Source organism: Pelophylax lessonae, assembly GCF_965119305.1.
Source record: "Pelophylax lessonae genome assembly, chromosome: 12".
NCBI lineage: Eukaryota > Metazoa > Chordata > Amphibia > Anura > Ranidae > Pelophylax > Pelophylax lessonae.
The window spans coordinates 202,052,916-202,074,793 of NC_138779.1; the positions used below are offsets into that span (position 1 = coordinate 202,052,916).

Genomic DNA, 21,878 nt, shown 5'->3' on the forward strand with positions numbered 1-21,878 from the left:
AGATATATGCTGAAACACATCTGTGTCTACCTGTAACAATACGTGTACAAGAGCACACCTCTGTCTACCTTTAGCAAGACATATGCTCAAACACACCTTTGTCTACCTGTAACAAGCATATAAAGGAGCACAATTGTGACTACCTGGAACAAGACATATATGGGAATACACGTGTGTATATCTATAATGGAACATATTGCATGAAAAAGAACATCCGTGTCTGCTTGCAATGTAGGAACACACCTGTGTCTACCTGTAATAACACTTATGTGGGTACACACCTCTATCTACCTGCAATGAGAACTGTATGGGGAAAATACCTGGGTCTATCTGTAATGTGTACTATATGGAAACACACCTGTCTATATGCACTACTGCTTATTTGGGTACACATCTGTATCTTATTGTAACAAGAAATATATATGAACACACCTGTGTTTACTTGTAATGAGAACTGTATGAGAAAATACCTGTGTGTACCTGTAATTAACTCTATGGGAACTCATCTATGTCCACCTGTAACAAGACATCTCTAGGAACACGCCTATGTCCACCTGTAATAAGACAGATATAGGGACACAGCTGTGTCTATCTGTAATCACCTCTACCCAGACATATACTGTATATATATATATATGAACACACCTGTGTTTACCTGTAACAAGATCTATATAGCAACACACTTGTGTCTACCTGTAATGAAAGCACCACCTCTACCAAGACATATATAGGAACACACCTGTGTCTACCTGTAATGAAAGCACACCCATGTCCACCTGTAACACGACATATATAAGAACACACCTGCGTCTACCTGTAATGAAAGCACACCCATGTCCACCTGTAACAAGACATATGTAAAAACACACCTGTGTCTACCAGTAATGAAAGCACACCCATGTCCACCCATAACAAGAAATATGTAAGAACACACCTGTGTCTACCTGTAATGAAAGCACACCCATGTCCACTTGTCACAAGACATATATAAAAACACACCTATGTCTACCTGTAATGAAAGCACACCCATGTCCACCCGTAACAAGACATATGTAAGAACACACCTGTGTCTACCTGTAACAAAAGCACACCCATGTCCACCTGTAACAAGACATATGTAAGAACACACCTTGTCTACAAGTAACGAAAACACACCCATGTCCACCTGAAACAAGACATATGTAAGAACACACCTGTGTCTACCTGTAATGAAAGTACCACCTCTACCAAGACATACAGTGGGTACGGAAAGTATTCAGACCCCCTTAAATTTTTCACTCTTTGTTATATTGCAGCCATTTGCTAAAATCATTTAAGTTCATTCTTCTTCCTCATGAATGTACACATAGCACCCCATACTGACAGAAAAACACAGAATTGTTGGCATTGTTGCAGATTTATTAAAAAAGAAAAACTGAAATATCACATGGTCCTAAGTATTCAGACCCTTTGCTGTGACACTCATATATTTGACTCAGGTGCTTTCCATTTCTTCTGATCATCCTTGAGATGGTTCTACACCTTCATTTGAGTCCAGCTGTGTTTGATTATATTGATTGGACTTGATTAGGAAAGCCACACACCTGTCTATATAAGACCTTCCAGATCACAATGCATGTCAGAGCAAATGAGAATCATGAGGTCAAAGGAACTGCCTGAAGAGCTCAGAGACAGAATTGTGGCAAGGCACAGATCTGGCCAAGGTTACAAAAAGATTTCTGCTGCACTTAAGGTTCCTAAGAGCACAGTGGCCTCCATAATCCTCAAATGGAAGACGTTTGGGACGACCAGAACCCTTCCTAGAGCTGGCCTTGGTGAGAGAGGTAAAGAAGAACCCAAAGATCACTGTGGCTGAGCTCCAGAGATGCAGTCAGGAGATGGGAGAAAGTTGTAGAAAGTCAACCATCACTGCAGCGCTCCACCAGTCGGGGCTTTATGGCAGAGTGGCCCGACGGAAGCCTCTCCTCAGTGTAAGACACATGAAAGCCCGCATGGAGTTTGCTAAAAAACACCTGAAGGACTCCAAGATGGTGAGAAATAAGATTCTCTGGTCTGATGAGACCAAAATAGAACTTTTTGGCCTTAATTCTAAGCGGTATGTGTGGAGAAAACCAGGCACTGCTCATCACCTGTCCAATACAGTCCCAACAGTGAAGCATGGTGGTGGCAGCATCATGCTGTGGGGGTGTTTTTCAGCTGCAGGGACAGGACGACTGGTTGCAATCGAGGGAAAGATGAATGCGGCCAAGTACAGGGACATCCTGGACAAAAACCTTCTCCAGAGTGCTCTGGACCTCAGACTGGGCCGAAGGTTTACCTTCCAACAAGACAATGACCCTAAGCACACAGCTAAAATAACGAAGGAGTGGCTTCACAACAACTCCGTGACTGTTCTTGAATGGCCCAGCGGGAGCCCTGACTTAATTGAGCATCTCTGGAGAGACCTAAAAATGGCTGTCCACCAACGTTTACCATCCAACCTGACAGAACTGGAGAGGATCTGCAAGGAGGAATGGCAGAGGATCCCCAAATCCAGGTGTGAAAGACTTGTTGCATCTTTCCCAAAAAGACTCCTGGCTGTATTAGATCAAAAGGGGGCTTCTACTAAATACTGAGCAAAGGGTCTGAATACTTAGGACCATGTGATATTTCAGTTTTTCTTTTTAAATAAATCTGCAACAATGTCAACAATTCTGTGTTTTTCTGTCAGTATGGGGTGCTATGTGTACATTCATGAGGAAGAAGAATGAACTTAAATGATTTTAGCAAATGGCTGCAATATAACAAAGAGTGAAAAATTTAAGGGGGTCTGAATACTTTCCGTACCCACTGTATATAGGAACACACCTGTGTCTACCTGTAACGAAAGCACACCCATGTCCACCCGTAACAAGACATATGTAAGAACACACCTGCGTCTACCTGTAATGAAAGCACACCCTTGTCCACCTATAACAAGACATATATAGGGACACACCTGTGTCTATATGTAATCAGAATGCACGTGTGTTTACCTGTAACAAAACATAGATTGAAACACAAGTGTGTCTACCGGTAGTGAGGAAAAAATGTGTTTACCTGTAACAAAACATATATAGGAACACACCTGTGTCTGCCTGTAATGAGAACACACCTGTGTCTACCTGTAACTCACACCTATAGCAGCACACTTTTGTCTACCTGTAATGGGAACATACAGGACAGGAACATACCTGTGTTTACCTGAAATAGGTAATATATAATGAGGGTGCACACCTATGTGTTCTTGTAGTCTACCATTAATAATTATACTGTATAGGAATACAACTGGATCTACCTGTAACTATACAAATAGAGGAATGCGCCTGTGTCTACCTTCAATAAGACATACTGTATATGGGAACAAAACTGTGTCTACCTGTATCAAGACATATATACAGAGACATATCTACCTGTATTGCGACCTGTATGGAAATATACATTCATATTGAGACAAACTTGAGGACACACCTTCATCCACCTGTAGTGAGACATATAAGGAGACACACTTAGACCCACCTGTAAGAAGACATATAAAGGAACATACCTATACTCACCTGTAATGTAACAAATATAGAAGCTCATCATCTGTGCCTACATGTAATGGAGTCAAACATACCTGTGATGAGATGTACAGCAATGGTCCTCAACCCTGGTCCTCAGGGCCCACTAACAGGCCAGGTTTGCAAGATAACTGAAATACATCCCAGGTGATATAATTTGCTGCTCAGTGATTGCAGTACTCTAGTCTGCATCTCCCCAAGGTAATACCGAAAATTTGGCCTGTTAGTGGGCCCTGAGGACCGGAGTTGAGGACCACTGATGTACAGTATATAGGAATACACCCAGTGAGTTAACATGCCTTAAATATACCTGTATGTAGGCAAATATCACAGAGTATTGGGGGCATCAGCATACAGGTGTATTTACAGTATTTTAATTATTAAATAAATGTAGGCACCTGAGGAATGTGCTAAGAGATTCTTCACCTAGATAAAATACCTTACAAAATGATCAAAGGCTCTGATCCATCAAACTGCAATAGGGTGTGCTGAATAGCACTTGGGGCGTGCTAAAATGACTCAGAAACCACCTTAGCACTGTTAAGTGTGCATTAAGTAGGATGGCAGCTTGACGAATAAATTCCACAGGCAACTGTACACCTCTCTGCATAAAGGAACACACCTGCGCCCACCTGTATTGAGTCATACATGGGAACGGGAGCCTACCTGTAATGATTCAAATGTGTATACTAACACACCTGTGTCTATCATCATTGACAGTATGTAAGAATACACTTATGTCTACCTGCTAAAAGTTAAAGATGTTAACATGTTCAGTGGGGAAAATCATTTTTTAATTCCCTACAGATTTTGCAAGTTTGCCCTCTTACAAAGAAATGAAGGGTCTATCATTTTATCTTAGGTGTATTTTCAATAGAGACAGAATATCAACCAAAAATCCATTAAAAAAAACACATAATACAAATGTTATAAATTGAGTTGCAGTTCAGCGAGTAAAATAATTATTTGATCCCCTACCAACCAACAATACTTCTGGCTCCCCCACAGACTGGCTACAGTATGTGCTCATGTGGCACACAGATTAGTCCTGTCAATTTAAGAAGGTGTTCCGAATGACAACTTGTTCTGTATATAAAAGACACCTGTCCACAGAATCTCTTTCTTCCATTCAAACCTCATCATCATAGACAAGACCAAAGAGCTGCCAAAGGATGTCAGGGACAAGATTGTAGACCTGCACAAGGCTGGAATGGGCTACAAGACCATCAGCAAGAAGGACACAGCTGTTGGAGAGATTATTCACAAATTGAAGAAATACAAAATAACCATCAATTGCCCTCGGTAAAGAGTTCCATGGAAGGTTTTGTCTCACAGGGTAAGGATGATCGTGAGAAAAGTGAGGGATCAGCCCAGAACTGTACGGGAGGAGCTTGTGAATGATCTCAAGGTAGTTGGGACCACAGTCCCCAAACAAACCATTGGTAACACAATACCGCGCCATGGATTTAAATCCTGAAGAGCCCGCAAGGTCTCCCTCCTGAAGAAGGCACATGTAAAGGCCCATCTGAAGTTTGCCAATGAACATCTAAATCAGGGGTCTCCAAACTATGGCCCTCCAGTTGTTCAGGAACTACAATTCCCATCATGCTTTGTTATGTTTGTGAATGTCAGAGTTCTACAATGCCTAATGGGATGTGTAGCTCAGCAAAAGCTGGAGGGCCGTAGTTTGGAGATCCCTGATCGAAATGATTCAGAGAAGGATTGGGAGAAGGTAGTGAGGTGAGATGAGACCAACATTGAGCTCGTTGGCATTAACGTGACTCGCTGTGTTTTGAGGAAGAAAAATGCTGACTATGAACCTAAGAACACCATCCCTACAGTCAAGCACGGAGGTGGAAACATTATGCTTTGGGGCTGTTTCTCTGCTAAAGGTACAGGCCGCCTTTGCTGTATTGAGGGGCCAATGGATGGGGTCATGTATTGTAAAATCTTGGATGAGAACCTTCTTCCCTCAGCCAGAACACTGAAGATGGATCATGGATGGGTCTTTCAGCATGACAATGACCAAAAAAACATACCACCAATGCAACAAATTAGTGGCTCTAGAAGAAGCACATTAAGGTCATGGAGTGGCCAGTCTCCAGACCTTAATCCTATAGAAATTTTATGGAGGGAGCTGAAACCTTAATTTGCAAAGCGACAGCCAAGAAACCTTAAAGATTTAGAGAAGATCTGTAAAGAAGAGTGGACCAAAATCCCTCCTGAGATGTGTGCAAACCTGGTCACCAACTACAAGAAATGTCTATCCTCTGTGATTGCCAACAAGGGTTTCTCCCCCAAGTACTAACTCATGATTTGCTTGGGGATTAAATACTTATTTTACTCACTGAACTGCAACTTAATTTATAACATTTGTATCATGTGTTTTTTTCTGGATTTTTGGTTGATATCCCATCTCTATCATTTAAAATACACCTATGATAAAAAATGATTTTTTCTTTGTAAGTGGGCAAACCTGCAAAATCTGCAGGGGATCAAATAATTATTTTTCCCCACTGTATGTGTTTAGCAGTAATGGGATATTCTCTAGTAGCCGTATAGGTGCAGTGTGTACAGCAAGCGTTTATAAAGCAATTGCAAAGATTTTAGCAAGCTTTGAGCACCTTGTTTTTAAAGCCGTCAGCTCCAGTTTGGGGATGTTCAGGTCTTAATGGTTATGTTGAACTTTAAACAAGATATGGGTGGTCTTTAGTAGGCTTTGAAACTAGTTTTGATAAGTTTTGATAAAAGCTGCTGATTGTTTTCTAAAGGTTTAGGCTCCGTTCACATGTCAGCGTATGGATCGCGGGCAGAAGCGACGCGGTTCCGCCCACGATCCGGAGATTATTGCAAATCGCGGGATGCCTGTGCGTTGCCCGTTGATTTGCAATAGCCCCCCAAACGCTGAGCGATGTTTCCACGATTTCCGGGACGCAATACGCTCCAAAGAAGCTCTTGTACTTTTTTGGGCGTAATGCGTCCCGCAATTTTTTTTGCGCGATGTTACCGCGATTCGGCAGGCGGAAATCGCGGCAACATCGCTCAGCGTTTGGGGGGCTATTGCAAATCAACGGGCAACGCACAGGCGTCCCGCGATTTGCAATAATCTCCGGATCGCTGGCGGAACTGCGGCGGTTCTGCCCGCGATCCATACGCTGACATGTGAACGGAGCCTTAAAGGGACAGTCGGCATTCCTAAATAAAGACTTGGCCATGTCGGGTTTTTAGTAGGGATGCACCGAATAATCGGCGGCCGAACATTATTCGGCCGAAAATAGAAAAAATAGCACTTTCGGTGTTCGGCCGAATAAGTCAAAAGGCCGAATAATTTTGTGCCGAATAATAGGGCTGAACGATAGTCGATATGATATTGACTATCGTTCTGTGGCCGTAGGCGATATTCATATCGCCGAGGTCACGATATTTACAGGGGGAAGGGACTCGGAGGAGGACAGGAGGACTCACAGACTTCCGTGTTAGACAGGGGAAGCCGGGACACTTCAGCGGTGAGCATACATACATTACTCACTCGTGCACTGCAGCCCGCCCCACACATTCAGTGAGTCTTACTCTCCTCCCTAGTTTTTTCAATGGCACATTCAGGAAGCCAATCACGCCGTGATTAGCTGCACAGCGAACCAATCACGCGTGCCTGCACACCTGATTGGTTCCGCTGTGCCGCTACTCACGGCGTGATTGGCTTCCTGAATGTGCCATTGAAAAAACTAGGGAGGAGAGTAAGACTCACTGAATGTGTGGGGCGGGCTGCAGTGCACGAGTGAGTAATGTATGTATGCGGCTGTGCTCCTTTCCAGGCTCCTACTAGTCCACCTCCAGCTTCCTACTACCACCACTATGAGAGACTGTATAATCTGATCGAGTCCACACGGACACTGACTGTCACTGAGTAATTGATGTTACCACATTAACCCTGACCTGCCCAGTGCCCTGTATCTGCAATTAAAATTTACAAAGCTGCCTGCATGCTTCCTGATTTCCATTCCCAGCATCCTTCCCAATCCCTACAGTGTCACTAACATTAACCCTATGGTACAAGGCTGCAGTGTGCACTGAATCCCATTCCCTACAGTAACATTTAGGGAGAGAGAGAGACACATGAGAGGACAAGAGAGAGAGAGAGTGAGAGGACAAGAGAGAGAGAGACACGAGAGGACAAGAGAGAGGACAAAAAATTGGCAAAATAAATGGAAAGAATGCAAAACACCGCGTTCGGTATTCGGCCTTCGGCCAAACATTTTATTGTTATTCGGCTTCGGCTTCGGCCAAGAATTTCATTTCGGTGCATCCCTAGTTTTTAGTGCTATGCGGGCTGTGTTAGAGAGATTTCTTCTCACTTACTGTCACTGTGACAATAGGGTCACCAGTCAGGAAGCGAGGGGAAATCTGCAACAGGAACACAGAAAGCAATAAAAGGTTGACATGAGTTTTAGCCATCCCCTACCCAAAAAAAGGGTTTTTTTTGTTGGTCTGTGTTTTGCTATTTGGAGATTTTCCCTCATTTTCTGTATGGTGGAACTTTTGTCATTTGGACAGGCAGTGATGATGTGTCCCTCTAACAGTGACCCTGATAGCAGTATAAAAGAAGACAGGGGTTCTAATCCCCACCCCCTCCCTGGGGTATACAGTAAATGTTGGTCGACCTTTCTGAGCACGTTACCCCCATATATAGAGTGTAACATAAAACCTGGTCACAATCTGTTGCCCCCCAAAACCATCCCCTTTTAAAGAATCCGAGGGTTCTTCTCCCCTTCAGCTCCTGTCCTTATTTGAATTTGGCGCGGCTGTGTGGCTTTGCCTGCACAGTCACGCCATTCATTTACAAGGATCTGTAATGAAAAAAACTACAAATCCCATCTTCCACCGCAGAAGAGGGACTCGTAGTTCTCAATGGAGCATTAATACTTCCTCCAGGTCCATTATTGATGGTCCCGCCCTTGGTACGGACCTTCGACTGAAGAAATTGTCTGCAGGAGCCAGAGCATTACACCCGAGATTTACTGATCGGACCTACAATGCTTTGCACGCTTCAATGCACAAAATAATAAATGCACATTTTTTTTTTTTTATTTAGCAAAAGGGTATATAATATTTTTAGCAAAAAGTTGACTTGACTTAGCTTTACAATCAAGACAGTTGCTAGGGCCTTGCTAAAAGCTTTAGAAATTCTTTGTAAATGCTTGTTGTACATACTGATCTTGTACATTCCAATGCCTCTGCCCACGAAGGTAGGAGGGCAGGAAGGAGAGACCGTACAGAAATCCAAGCAATGTAGTCCTTAAAGACCTTTGTGCCAAATTGTGAATACCAGGACTCCAGGAAGCACTCACACATGGTGAAGGTCATGGTGGTTGTACATGACCAACCATAGTTTGAGAAATGCTGCAATGGGTGATATTCGTACTGGGGGAAATATTTCATATGGGATGGTTGGGTGGTGTGCAAACCAAAAACAATTTTATGGTCAGTTTTAGACAGTAATAACCTTTGAGGCAGCGACTTACGTACTTGAATACATTTATCTGATTGCACCATGCTATGTAATATGATCACGTATAATACAATGTATAATATAATTGAAGGATAACAATATTTATCCGTTAGTGAGCTTTAGCTAGAGAATGTTCTTGGGCTCTGCTCCGACAAGCACATGCTGAGAGGTTTGGCAGTCTTCCTTGTTCGGGAATGCCTTCTAATTTAACATCTAGTGTGCCAGGATGCTCTGAAGGTTGACGTTGGCCAATCTGCGATTTAGACTAAAGGGACTGCTCTGGTTGTATATTGATTTTTATCATAAATGTTTATACAAAAATATTGCTTGTATTTTTCAAAAATATAGAACATGTCCATTTGATAATGGCAGGCACTGCAAGGGTTGGTGGGAACCACAGGCCTCCTTGTATTGATTTGGAGCTCAAAAACGAAAGCTTAGTATCCTACGGGATAGAAAAGAAGAATAAAAAAGGGCAAACAGAAAGCCAGGAAAAGAGCGAGAAGGGTGGATATAGGGAGGGCAGTAAACTAAGATGGGTGGAGGAAAGGACAGTGAACACTGAAGGAACTTGCAGCGGAGGAAAAAACATAGAGAGATATATCAAGGATAACATGTTTCGAAAAAAAGCAGAGACGTGGGTGGAGAAAGAGAAGAAACAGCGGCAATACAGTGTTAAAAAGGAGGAGTAAAACGATGAATTAGGATAACCGGGCATGCAAGCAGATGAAGGCAAGGCCGAATAAGTAGAACGAGTCAAGATTGACCAAGCCCGAGGTTGGTTGGGTTCGGGAAGTAGGTAAGAATTAGACAGAAGTACTAAAAACAAGTTGACGGGGCAAGAATGGGAAAATCTAGGAGGATGATTGATAAGTAATGAAAGAAGCATAATAGAGGGCATTACAGTAGATAATTAGTTGTGTATTTAAAATGAAAAAATGGAATGTATTTATGGAAATTGCCACAGCATAATTTATGATCACTTTTGAAGATGAAAAAAAAAACCTAAAAGAATATGAGAAAGACTAATTGGACATTGGTATGGTACGGAGGAAGGTGAAGGAATACTTCCATCATTGTAGGCCGACCGATGGCAAGCTAATATGCCAGTCTGCGCCAATGTGTGTCCTGCATTTCCCTGCTCATTGCTTTTCTTTGTTCCTTTCAGTTGCGACGAAGACTGCCCAGGGGGATGGGGAGGAAGGAAAGAGAGGCCGCGAAAACGCAACACCGCCTTCAGTGTCGTGGCACAGGGCCCAGTGCCTCCACCCCCACCAGGCAGCATTTAACATGGCCGTTACTTCCAAAGCAAGCATGGGGAGAGGACACATAGGAACAATCGGGTATTAGGAAGAAGTGGATAAGGTAAACGATGGATTCCAAAAATAAATTTTCTAAGGGGTATACAGCCGATGATGATACAGTTTCTAACATGCTTTCTTCATTAAGAATTATGCAGTGGGAGCAAAGGGTTCCTTGCTTTATTTAACGTTTCATTGACTACAGCTTTGTTTTCAAATCAAAATTTGAAAATTTAGTTTATTAGAATGAAGATGACTTGATCCAAGCAGTTATGCGGGTCCAAAATATGTGCCATTTTTCATTACACTGGCACTTGCTGTAGTTAAAGCATACAACCTTTTATTTTTAATTGGTCATTAAAGCATTTTCTAAGGTTGGGATGTTTTATTTGTGTGTACTTCTAATAACAAGCTGGTTTGTGTATAGTGTAGATCTTCTGCTGGTTGCCATAAACCCGTAGATCCGAACTTGTGCTGTGCCCTTCTCACAAGCTCGAGTGTGCGGGTCTGTGTCGGCTTAGCTACGGCGGCATCTAAAGTTTTATACCACCTAAGCAAGTTATAGGTTTCCTACAGTGAAGATTGAAAAGTTGACTACATGACTATTTTGTTGGTATTGCTTCATATACTCAACTTGCTTCTTGGTTGTAGGATTTATGGATTAATTTTGTCTTGTTAAGTCATGCTACTACTGTTAGAAGGAACCTTGCATACATATGTACTTCCAAAACAACTGGCCCATCGTTTCTTGGCATTCTCAGACCGGTGAACTCCGGGATGAGGTAGTAGGTTGTATAGTTGAGGATAACATCACAGGAGATAACTGTACAGCCTCCTATCTTTCCCTGGGGTTTTGCCATGACATCGAAGCTGAAATATTCACGACGAACATGGAATGCTACCAGCAAGTAAGCCATACCCCTAGACAGAGGGTTCATTTCAGGCACAGATAAAACACAAAGGTTAAATAATTAATACCTCTGAGTCAAAGATGTAAGTTAATTGGGGGGAATGATAAAATGTGTAACAGATGCAAGGGTTGTAAAATCTTTTTTTAGATAAATTGTGCTTGGTATGCCATGCCTAAAATATAAATTGCATTTAAACGAAAGCAGAAGATAACCAAAGACTTTTTCTTTGCTTTGGGTTAACTTTGGCAGATTTCAAGACCTTATTACAACCCATGACCATGGTCAGATGAGATCTCCTAAAGCTCACAATAGATGTGGCAGCCATAGATTTGATGTGACGTGAACATCTTGGTTCAGCTCTGTAGAGTGCATTCTCTATATAATCCCATGGAAACCTCCATTCTCTCTGTCTGAGGTTTTGGAGAAAGTACTCGAGAGAAGAACCATTCTTTCATGGTAGGACAGACCAAGGGTTGAGGAGATCAGACTGCAAGGGTCACAGACTGCAATAAGGACCAATCTTGGTTGTACAATCTGCCCCACTTCATAAATAAAAACAGTATTATGCCAAAGCTTCGGCATTGTCCAACAATCAAACCAATAGTGTTAAGGTGCCTACAGATATTATCCCACCCCTATACCTGATGCTTGCAGTTTTGTTATTCATTTGGTATACAGGACACCCATATTAGGGATCCCAAAAGTGCTTCATTAAGGGGGAAAGACTTTTGACCAGGTTGGAAATTAGCCTTATAGTCCTCATTTCCAAGTCAGCAGCATAACTGGAGTTGTGTGTTGTTCATATAAGTATGCATGTTTGTAGAATATAACTATATGACTTATTGTTTGTGTTTGGCTAGACATAACCTTCACTGGAAACACCTGAACTCATGTTTGGAGGGGTTCTCACATTCTTTTGGCCATATCGTCCTGCTATTACTAATTTCCTTCTGAACATGCTAGTTGACCAGCTGTTAGGGTGACTCACTGGCTGTATTATACTTGCTATTGCTAATCTCCTTCTGAACATGCTAGTTGACTGGCTGTTAGGGTGACCCATTGGCTGTAATAATACCTTGGTCTCTGACCCACACCAAGCCTACAGATCAGAAAAGTCAGAGGTCTTTATCTGATATTTAAATTAAGCTGGCCATAGACTGTTCGCATCTTAGCAGGAACCAGACGAGAGTCAAACCTTGTATAGGCAGGCTGAATGTACCCAAGTTGATCAATCAATCAATTTGGGTACAACCAGCCTGTGAGATTTGACATGCCATTATCGCTAGCAGCTGTTATAGCCGCTAGCAATATTCACTATGTTTTCCTTATGGGGATGGCTTCAAACAATGCCCCCCCAGCCCCACCGGGAGAACACAATAGCTCAGCGGGAGGGATTCCACCATCAACACTGACTGTGACCCATGGTTGCAGGAAATACATTTTCTCCGTCAATGGCCAGCCTAATTGACTAAAGTATTAAAAGCAGGATAGTCAGCGTGACAGCAAGGGACACACCTACCATTTTAAGAAGGAGATCAGCAATGGAGGCCTCGATATTTCGCTCTTAAAAGTTTTTCTATTATCCTTCATCTCTCCAGTCACCAAGCCCATCCTTTGACATTTAACTGTAAAATTCTAGACCCTCGGCTGGCCACTGAGACTCTGGCATTCGAGGGGCACCAATGGAACATAAGAACTTTTACAATTGCAATTGTTACCTTTGGCCCGTTTTAAGCTCGAATAGGATGAATTTGAAGGTGCCTCCCATACTGTTTCTCTCCGTTTTGTCCATGCTCCTTATAGCTTTTGTAGAAAGAGTGTAGCTCCATTACATCCACATGTAAGAGTGTTACCAGAAAAGAGGAATCTTTTTCCTGTCATAATTATTTTTTTGGTTAATTTGTAGATAAACCATTTTAGTTTTAAACTTTCGTTACAATGTAATGATATAAACTAGGCTGCCAAGGTGATTGAATGATATGATGATCCAATTTTCCAATTACATTAGGAAAGTTGTTCAGAATTTAAAGGTCCATTATTCGCTATGGGCAGGTGGGTGTAAATGGACTTGTGTCCGTTTACACCCACCTACCTCTGGGTCCGATAAGGTTTGCTAAAAAAGAAATAGAACGGGATCCGTTCTCTTCCATTAAGACAAAGGGGATTGAAGGGTAGTCAGGTGAAAACGGACAGGGGAGTCTGTTTACTCCAGGCCACAGTGGGCTTTGTCTGTTTCCGAGCTGCAGAAACTGAGTAGACACAGATGTGTCTACCACCCGCTCTGCTCCGATCAGCAGGGAATCTGGGAGCTCATCCCCTACTGATCAGACTGGAATCTAACCATTGGCCTGAAAGTCAATGCCAGTTTATTTTTTTGTTTGTCTACCGTTGGCAAAGTTTCCCTTTACTTTCTGTCCACAAAGACCCAACAGAAAGTTGAAAGAGATCTCTCGAAGGAGAAGACGACCAGTGACAGGTGTCTCCTATTCGAAAATTTCCCCTTACCTTTTGTTTTGGGGAAAGTTTGAAATTTTGGATTTCCATTCAGTTTCTGTCTCGTTGATAACAGTCATTAGGCCAAACAGAGTTGGTAATCTCCCCAATGAAGACAGACTCATTTAGTAATCAAAACACGACAGAGGGCTTCACCCAAAACTTAATAAAAAAAGGTTTTGCCTAGAGATGCCTAGGCTTCCCTCCCTGACCTCTCTCCCTTCCTTGCACAGCATACATCTCTCTCCCTTCCTTGCTGCTTACATATCAGACAGTCGTCCATTTAAAGTGGACCCATCTTACATATAGCAGTTCCATAGTTAGTTAGGTTGACAAAAGACACTAGTTCATCCAGTTCAACCAATTAGAAAGAAAAACACACAGAAATAGATAACCTCCATATACACTATCCCACACTCTTTGTTGAACCAGAGCCGAGGTCTCCAAACTTTTTTTAACAAAGGGCCAGTTTATTGTCCTTCCAACTTTAGGGGGGCCAGATTGTGGCCAGTGGGAGTAGAAAATGTCCTGGCGTCAGTGGGAGTATACAAAACCCCATCATTGGTGTCAGTGGGAGGAATAGTGCCCCATCATTGGTGTCAGTGGGAGGAATAGTGCCCCATCATTGGTGTCAGTGGGAGGAATAGTGCCCCATCATTGGTGTCAGTGGAATAGTGCACCACCATTGGTGTCAATGGGAAAAATAGTGCCCCATTATTGTTGTCAGTAGAAGGTATAGTGCCCCATCATTGGTGTCAGTGGAATAGTGCACCATCATTGGTGTCAAAGGGAAAAATAGTGCCCCATTATTGGTGTCAGTAGGAGGTATAGTGCACTATCATTGGTGTCAGTGGGAGGAATAGTGCCCCATCGTTGGTATCCATGGAAAGAATAGTGCCCTATTATTGGTGTCAGTGGGAGTAATAGTGCCCCATCATTGGTGTCAGTGGGAGGAATAGTGCCCCATGATTTGTGCCAGTGGGGGAATAGTGCCCTGTCTTTGGTATCAGTAGGAGAAATAGTGCCCCACTGTTGGTGTCAGTGGGTGGAATAGTGCCACATTGTTGGTGTCAGTGGGAGGAATAATGCCCCATCATTTGTGTCCGTTGGAGGAATAGTGCCCCATCGTTGGTATCAATGGGAGGAAAAGTGCCCCATCATTGGTATCAATGGGATAAATAGTGCCCCATTGTTGGTGTCAGTGGTAAGAACTATGCCCTACTGTTGCCGACAGTGGGGGGAATATTACCCCTAGGGATGGATAACAGCAAGCAAAGGGTCACATCTGGCCCACCAAGCTGCAGTTTTTTGAGACCACTGATCCAGAGGTAGGCAAAAAAAATAAAAAATAAAGCATGATCTAATTCACTCCAGTGTGGGAAAAAAATTCCTCCCTGATCTGCTAGTAGGCAATCAGACATTTCTCGGAACAACTGGATAAAAAAGCTAAATTTTATTTCAGATTTGATCTGTCATCGTAGCATAATTTAACAAACATTATGCAAGACTACCTACACAATCCTTACAAATTACTAATCAGTTGTGATCTTCTGGTCAACAAGTGTTTTACTGGTTCTTGCTATTTGTGGCCATATGTATTGAGGGTAACATGCTAGAAATATAGCAAATAAGTGTTCAGTCCGACAGTTTTTGGCAGATGTTGGCTAGTTTAGACATTCGTTGGTTTCTTTGAGCACTTTTGTGACCAAACCTCATTGATAGACAGATTAGTTGACCTAAACCAGAACAGAACAAGAATAATTTAATATTTGCACTAGGGATCGACCGATTATCGGCAAAGCCGATATATCGAGGGCCGATATGCACTTTTATATCGGTATCGGCCCCGGAGGTTACCGATATTGCAGATATTACTGTATGTAATATTAGTGTATGTAAAATCCTAGCATCCACTTTATAAGTGTTTTATATAATGTCCAGTGTGTGTTTTTGTAATCTAATAGTATGAAATACCTTAATTACATCGCCGCTTGGCACTTAAAACACACACTGGACATTATATAAAACACTAATAAAGTGGATTCTAGGATTTTATGACACTAAACTAGGTTCACACGGGATTCCTGGCAGGCAGGGAGGGAAGGGAAGACCGCACATTACAGCTAAAAGACCTATCCCACATGTTCTGCATCAGATTTGTGTCAAAAATTGTCTTTATTTTTCAAAACTTTTAAGTGTACAAAATATTGGTCCATATCGGCCGATACCGATATACAATGGCCAAAATATCGGTATTGGTCGATCCCTAATTTGCACTTCTGCTGCTTTAAAGATAACACTAGGCCAATAGCTACATACACAGACAAAATGCATATATTGAAGCCTGTTTTACCTGCTAAAGTGTTTGTATTTGTTATCAACCAGTCCTGAGATTTACACGTTACACATTTGTTACTTGTTTTAATGAATGCAGCAATCTTTCAAATAAGAAGGGAAAATACAGGATCAAACTGGGAGAGTCACATTGCTCTGTGAAGTAATGGTCTTGGTCCCTTATGTAAATGTAGGAACATCATGATATACTTAGAGAGAGGTGTGAAAAGTATATAATCCATGAGCTGTGTAGCTAACAGAGATCAAGCTAAGAGATCCTCGAGAATCATAGGTCCTCTATGACCTCTGAGCTATGCAGCTAGCAGGGATCAAACCAAGAGGCCATGCAGGATCATAAGTCCTCTTTGACCTCTGAGCTATGCAGCTAGCAGAGATCAAACCAAGAGGCCATACTGGATCATAAGTCCTCTTTGACCTCTGAGCTATGCAGCTAGCAGAGATCAAACCAAGAGGCCATGCAGGATCATAAGTCCTCTTTGACCTCTGAGCTATGCAGCTAGCAGAGATCAAACCAAGAGGCCATACTGGATCATAAGTCCTCTTTGACCTCTGAGCTATGCAGCTAGCAGGGATCAAACCAAGAGGCCATGCAGGATCATAAGTCCTCTTTGACCTCTGAGCTATGCAGCTAGCAAGGATCAAGCCAAGAGGCCATAAAGGTACTTAGGTCCTCTATGGCCCCTGAGCTGTGCAGCTAGCAGGATGAATCCTTTGAAAACAACTCACTGCTAAATATATTTTCAAATACAGCTACTATAAATAACCAAATACTAGCTCTCATAGTCCCCTGTACACATTCAGGATTCTATTGTTCTGAACAGTATCATAAAAGTAACACTCTTGATCTCCTGTGTTCCCTGTGAGCGCTGTTATTACACACAGATCACTATTGTGCCCTTTACTACGTCCTGCAGTGACATGGAGGGTGGTGGTACTGTAAATGTAGGGGGTTTTCTTTTGGAAAGAAAATATAGACATAAAACGCTGCAGCAGCTATGGGTGGGCAGTGTTTGCTTAGATTGACTATTCTCAACCAATGTTTCATGGAACCCTAGGGTTCCTTCAGAGATTGCAAGGGGTTCCTCATGTTACGATTGTCCTCCCATCCTTTACTACGTCCTGCAGTGACATGGAGGGTGGTGGTTCTGTAAGTGTAGGGGGTTTCTTTTGGAAAGAAAATATAGACATAAAACGCTGCAGCAGCTATGGGTGGGCAGTGTTTGCTTAGATTGACTATTCTCAACCAGTGTTTCATGGAACCCTAGGGTTCCTTCAGAGATTGCAAAGGTTTCCTTATGTTACAATTGTCCTCCCATCCTTTACTACGTCCTGCAGTGACATGGAGGGTGGTGGTACTGTAAATGTAGGGGGTTTTCTTTTGGAAAGAAAATATAGACAGAAAACGCTGCAGCAGCTATGGGTGGGCAGTGTTTGCTTAGATTGACTATTCTCAACCAGTGTTTCATGGAACCCTAGGGTTCCTTCAGAGATTGTCCTCCCATCCAATGGCGCTTACATATTTCTTGGTCCAAGACCACTTGGCAGAGCCAGGTACATGACACCAATGATATTTTAAGCTTTTTGTAAGAGTATCCTTCTGACCACCGCTATAAAGGGGGCATTTTGTTTTTTTATAGGAGATCACGAGAAAGGGAGGACTGTGTTTGGGATATTACCCTTCCGCTTCCCAGCAAAAGATGAAAGTAGTTCCTGCAGAGAACCCTTTGTAAGGGAATGAATACTTTGCTCCATCAGACAGTAGCACCAACTTCATCGCCTTCTTCTAATGCTAAGGAAGTAAATGGAAATAGACTCTGCAAGATGGCCTATAGGGAATACTTAAAAAAGGATAAAGCAAAAGAACAATTCTGTTTTGAAGCTGAACTCTGAGATACCTTGACACTGCCACCCCCATCCCTCACTGCAAGTTAACTGTTTGCTAAAGAGTCTCTCCAGCCAAAAATTACATGTATGATTTAAAAGATTCTTGACATCTTTTAAAATTTTACAGCCGTAGATAACCTATCATTTTTACTTGTTAATCCTCTTGTTGCCCTCAATATCTCTTTATTTTTTTATCTTCTGGGTCGACAAGGATCAGCTGCTGAAATTGCTGAAAAGAGTTGGGCGAACAGTTCGAGCCAAGCAGAAGTTCAGCCCAAACATCGCCTGTTTGCCTCTTCGGCGAACACCCAAATTTGCAAAGCCCACCGCCACATGTATAGGGCATGTGGCCTGGTATGGTTCAGGAGGGGGGGGGGTCACTCTCTTATCCCCCCTCTTTCCTGGCCTGCCAGGCTGCATGCTCGAATAAGGCTCTGGTATGGATTTTTTGGGGGGACTCCACGCCATTTTATTTTTAATTTTGGCATTGGGTTCCCCTTAAAATCCATACCAGACTCAAAGAGCCTCTTATGGATTAGGGGGGGACTCCACGCCATTGGCATTGGGTGGGTTCCCCTTAAAATCCAGAATGTCAGAGCCTGGAAGTGTCAGAGCCTGGGAGCCTGGAACCAGTGGTGTCTCATTACTCCAAAGCCTTGAATGCTTCTGAGGCTTTCTCCATCGTGCATGGGCTGAATTGTTGACTGAGCTCCAAGTGTCACTTCTCATACTGGTGTCAGTGCTGCAAAGAGAGCTCCGCCCTCCACGTATAGGAGAGAGAGCACTCGCCATGGCTTAGCGGTCATGTCACTGTAATTAAAGCTTTTTTTAAAAGATACTTTTTTAAGGATTCAATTAAATGTGTATAATAGAGACTAAAACAAACTTACACCAAATATTTGGGACTTTAGTGATATGATGAGTTTCATTCTACGTTAAGTCTTGGAGTAGAGGAATGTAGCACCCTCTTAGCTTGGTTGCTAACAGTATTTAGGCAAATTTAGTTTTTGGCTCCCCTGTAGCAGTGGAGGGAATTTCGGGCTGTTCTGGGTTCTGCTGGGGCAGGCTCAGCTACTTTCACCTGGTTTCTGGTAGGCTCCAGACTTTAATGAGTGGAAGAGGCAGATCCTCACTTGCATATTCATACCACCTCAGCCATTGGTAGGCTCCAGACTTTAATGAGTGGAAGAGGCAGATCCTCACTTGCATATTCATACCACCTCAGCCATTGGTAGGCTCCAGACTTTAATGAGTGGAAGAGGCAGATCCTCACTTGCATATTCATACCACCTCAGCCATTGGTAGGCTCCAGACTTTAATGAGTGGAAGAGGCAGATCCTCACTTGCATATTCATACCACCTTAGCCATTCCCTGACAGGAAGAATGGCCAGTAGGGGGCTGAGATGGGTATAAATACCCTGGGGCCTGGAACAGAAGGGTCCTTTTCCTGTGGGAGAAGACCCAGCCTGAGGGCTGTTGCCCTCTGGAGCTGACAGTTTAGAAAAGGTCATCTGGGTCCCAGCTCCAGCTAGAGCTAGAGGACCCATGTCCAGAGTTCATGAGAGCAGTCGCAGGAAGTCCACAGAGGATCTGACCTGGGGCGCACACAGAACAGCGGCTGGCAGGTTCTGCAGGAAAGCATTCAAGTATCCAGGGCACAGTGAGGACAAGCCTGAAATCTCAGAGACTTTTGGGAGAGCTCATTCCAGTTTGCTGGCTCAGGTTTTACCTTTGAAATGGGGTAACTTGAGCTGTAGTTTAGTAGTCACTGACTTCAAAAGGATTGCTGCCCCCTGAAGAGACAGTACAGTTAGAGGTGTTCTCCATTATCTTTTTATGCTAAGTTTAGAGTATCCCAAGGTTTACCCCAAACCCCACCCAAGTTGAATCAGCATTAAACTGCAAAAAGACATGCACTACCTGTTTATTGAGTTGAGAGACTGTGAACTGTGGCTGCCTGGCTGCCATGTGTCTCACGGGGAATGGAACTTGGAATAAATTAGCCAGCCCAGTGTAGGGTCGGTGCTACATGAATAAACAATAAGAATTACCTTATTCCTCACTCCCCAGGCAGCGAGTCCTCTCCTCTTTTCTATGACACTCCAGACTGTGGTGGGGGGCCCTCATGGTCCTCATATACAATGCAGGACTGCTGGTCCCGCATTGTTCGTGATGACAGTAGAGTGCAACCTCCACAGCTCCTTAGAGAAAATGCTTTAAGGGACTGGTTGCACAGCATGGAGGGAGACTACAAGAGTGAGGTGTGGGGTAAGTTCTACAGATTATTCCTCTACCCCTAGACTTAAGGAGCATATAACTTCTGCAGGGCAGGTGGGCCCCACCGAAAGTTCAGCTTTAAATTAACCACCTTAGGTCAACCCTATAGCAGTTTTACACACAGTCGGAGCCTATCCACTGGTACACAAGGCAGATCGCCATTTTGTCAGTAGGGAGGGCATGGATCCTGTGTTTCTGCAAAGCAGGGATTAGGATACGTGTCTTTCCCTGGTAAAAGTACCTCCCCAACAGTGTAGAAAAACACTGGCTAGGCACACAGTTAACCCCTTGATCGACCCTGATGTTAACCCCTTCCCAGCCAGTGTCATTAGACAGTGCATTATTTTTAGCACTGATCACTGTATTGGTGTCACTGGTCCCAAAAAACTGTCAATTAGTGTCCAAATGTCTGCCGCAATATCGCAGTCTCGCTATTAGTCTCTGATCGCTGCCATCACTAGTTTAAAAAAAAAATATCCCATAGTTTGTAGACGCGGTAAATTTTGCGCAAACCAATCAATATACACTTATTGGGATTTTTTTTTTTTTTACCAAAAATATGTAGCTGAATACATATTGGCCTAAATTTATGAAGAAATATATATAATTTTTTTTTTTTTTTACTTGAAAAAATTATATATATATATATAGATACCTATATGTATATATTATTTTTTCAAGTAGAAAAAAAAAAAATTATATATATTTCTTCATAAATTTATTTAAATTAAATTAAAAATTTAAAAAAAATTATACATATACATATATATATATATATATATATATATATATATATATATATATATATATATATATATATATATATAATTCTTTTTTTTAATTGTTAGTCTTTTTTGTTTATGGCTCAAAAAAAAAAAAATTGCAAAGGTGATCAAATACCACCAAAAGAAAGCGCTATCTGGGGGGTACAGTGTTGCGCGACTGCGCAATTGTCAATTAAAGTAACGCAGTGCTGTATTGCAAAAAAATGGCCTGGTCATGAAGGGGGGGGGGGGGGGTAAACCTTCCAGAGGTCAAATGGTTCAATGGCCTGACTTTACGGATCCCACAGCAGCTAAAAGTTTTAATCAGGCTTGCAGCAGGAGCTCCTTCTCTATAGGTCGATGGGGGCTAACGATCGGGAAGAGCTCAAGGTGGCATCCCTTGAATAGATATTTTCACTAAAAAGGAGGCAGGCCTGGACATGGAATCCACAGAGCAATTTCTAAAATGCATTGTCTTATTTCTTATGTAATGCATTAATTCAGCACAGTAGATATGAGTAGATCACATAAGTGTTTCCATTACTTTATAGCCCTTTTGGCAGCAAAACGGTTCCTATGTTTGTATAGTGCTGTGTTTTTACCTTTTAGGCTAATGTTGCTGTTAGTTTTGTCTGGAACACTCTCTTCAGCCCCGGAAGGTTTACTCTCCTTCCTGACCAGGCCATTTTTTGTGATTCGGCACTGCGTTACTTTAACTGACAATTGCGCAGTCATGCGACACTGTACCCAAATATAAATTGATGTCCTTTTTTTCCCATAAATAGAGCTTTCTTTTGGTCGT

At 42.5% G+C, this 21,878-nt stretch overlaps 1 long non-coding RNA gene across 2 annotated transcripts in view; it reads left to right on the forward strand.

The window, feature by feature from the left end:
- Positions 1-10,261: 10,261 nt before the first annotated feature.
- LOC309568186 overlaps positions 10,262-21,878 on the forward strand; it is a 59,942-nt gene continuing 48,325 nt past the window's right edge. For both annotated transcript variants that reach the window (XR_014226010.1, XR_014226011.1), the window contains exon 1: positions 10,262-10,455. This is a non-coding gene — a long non-coding RNA (uncharacterized lncRNA). The remainder of the gene's footprint in view (positions 10,456-21,878) is intronic.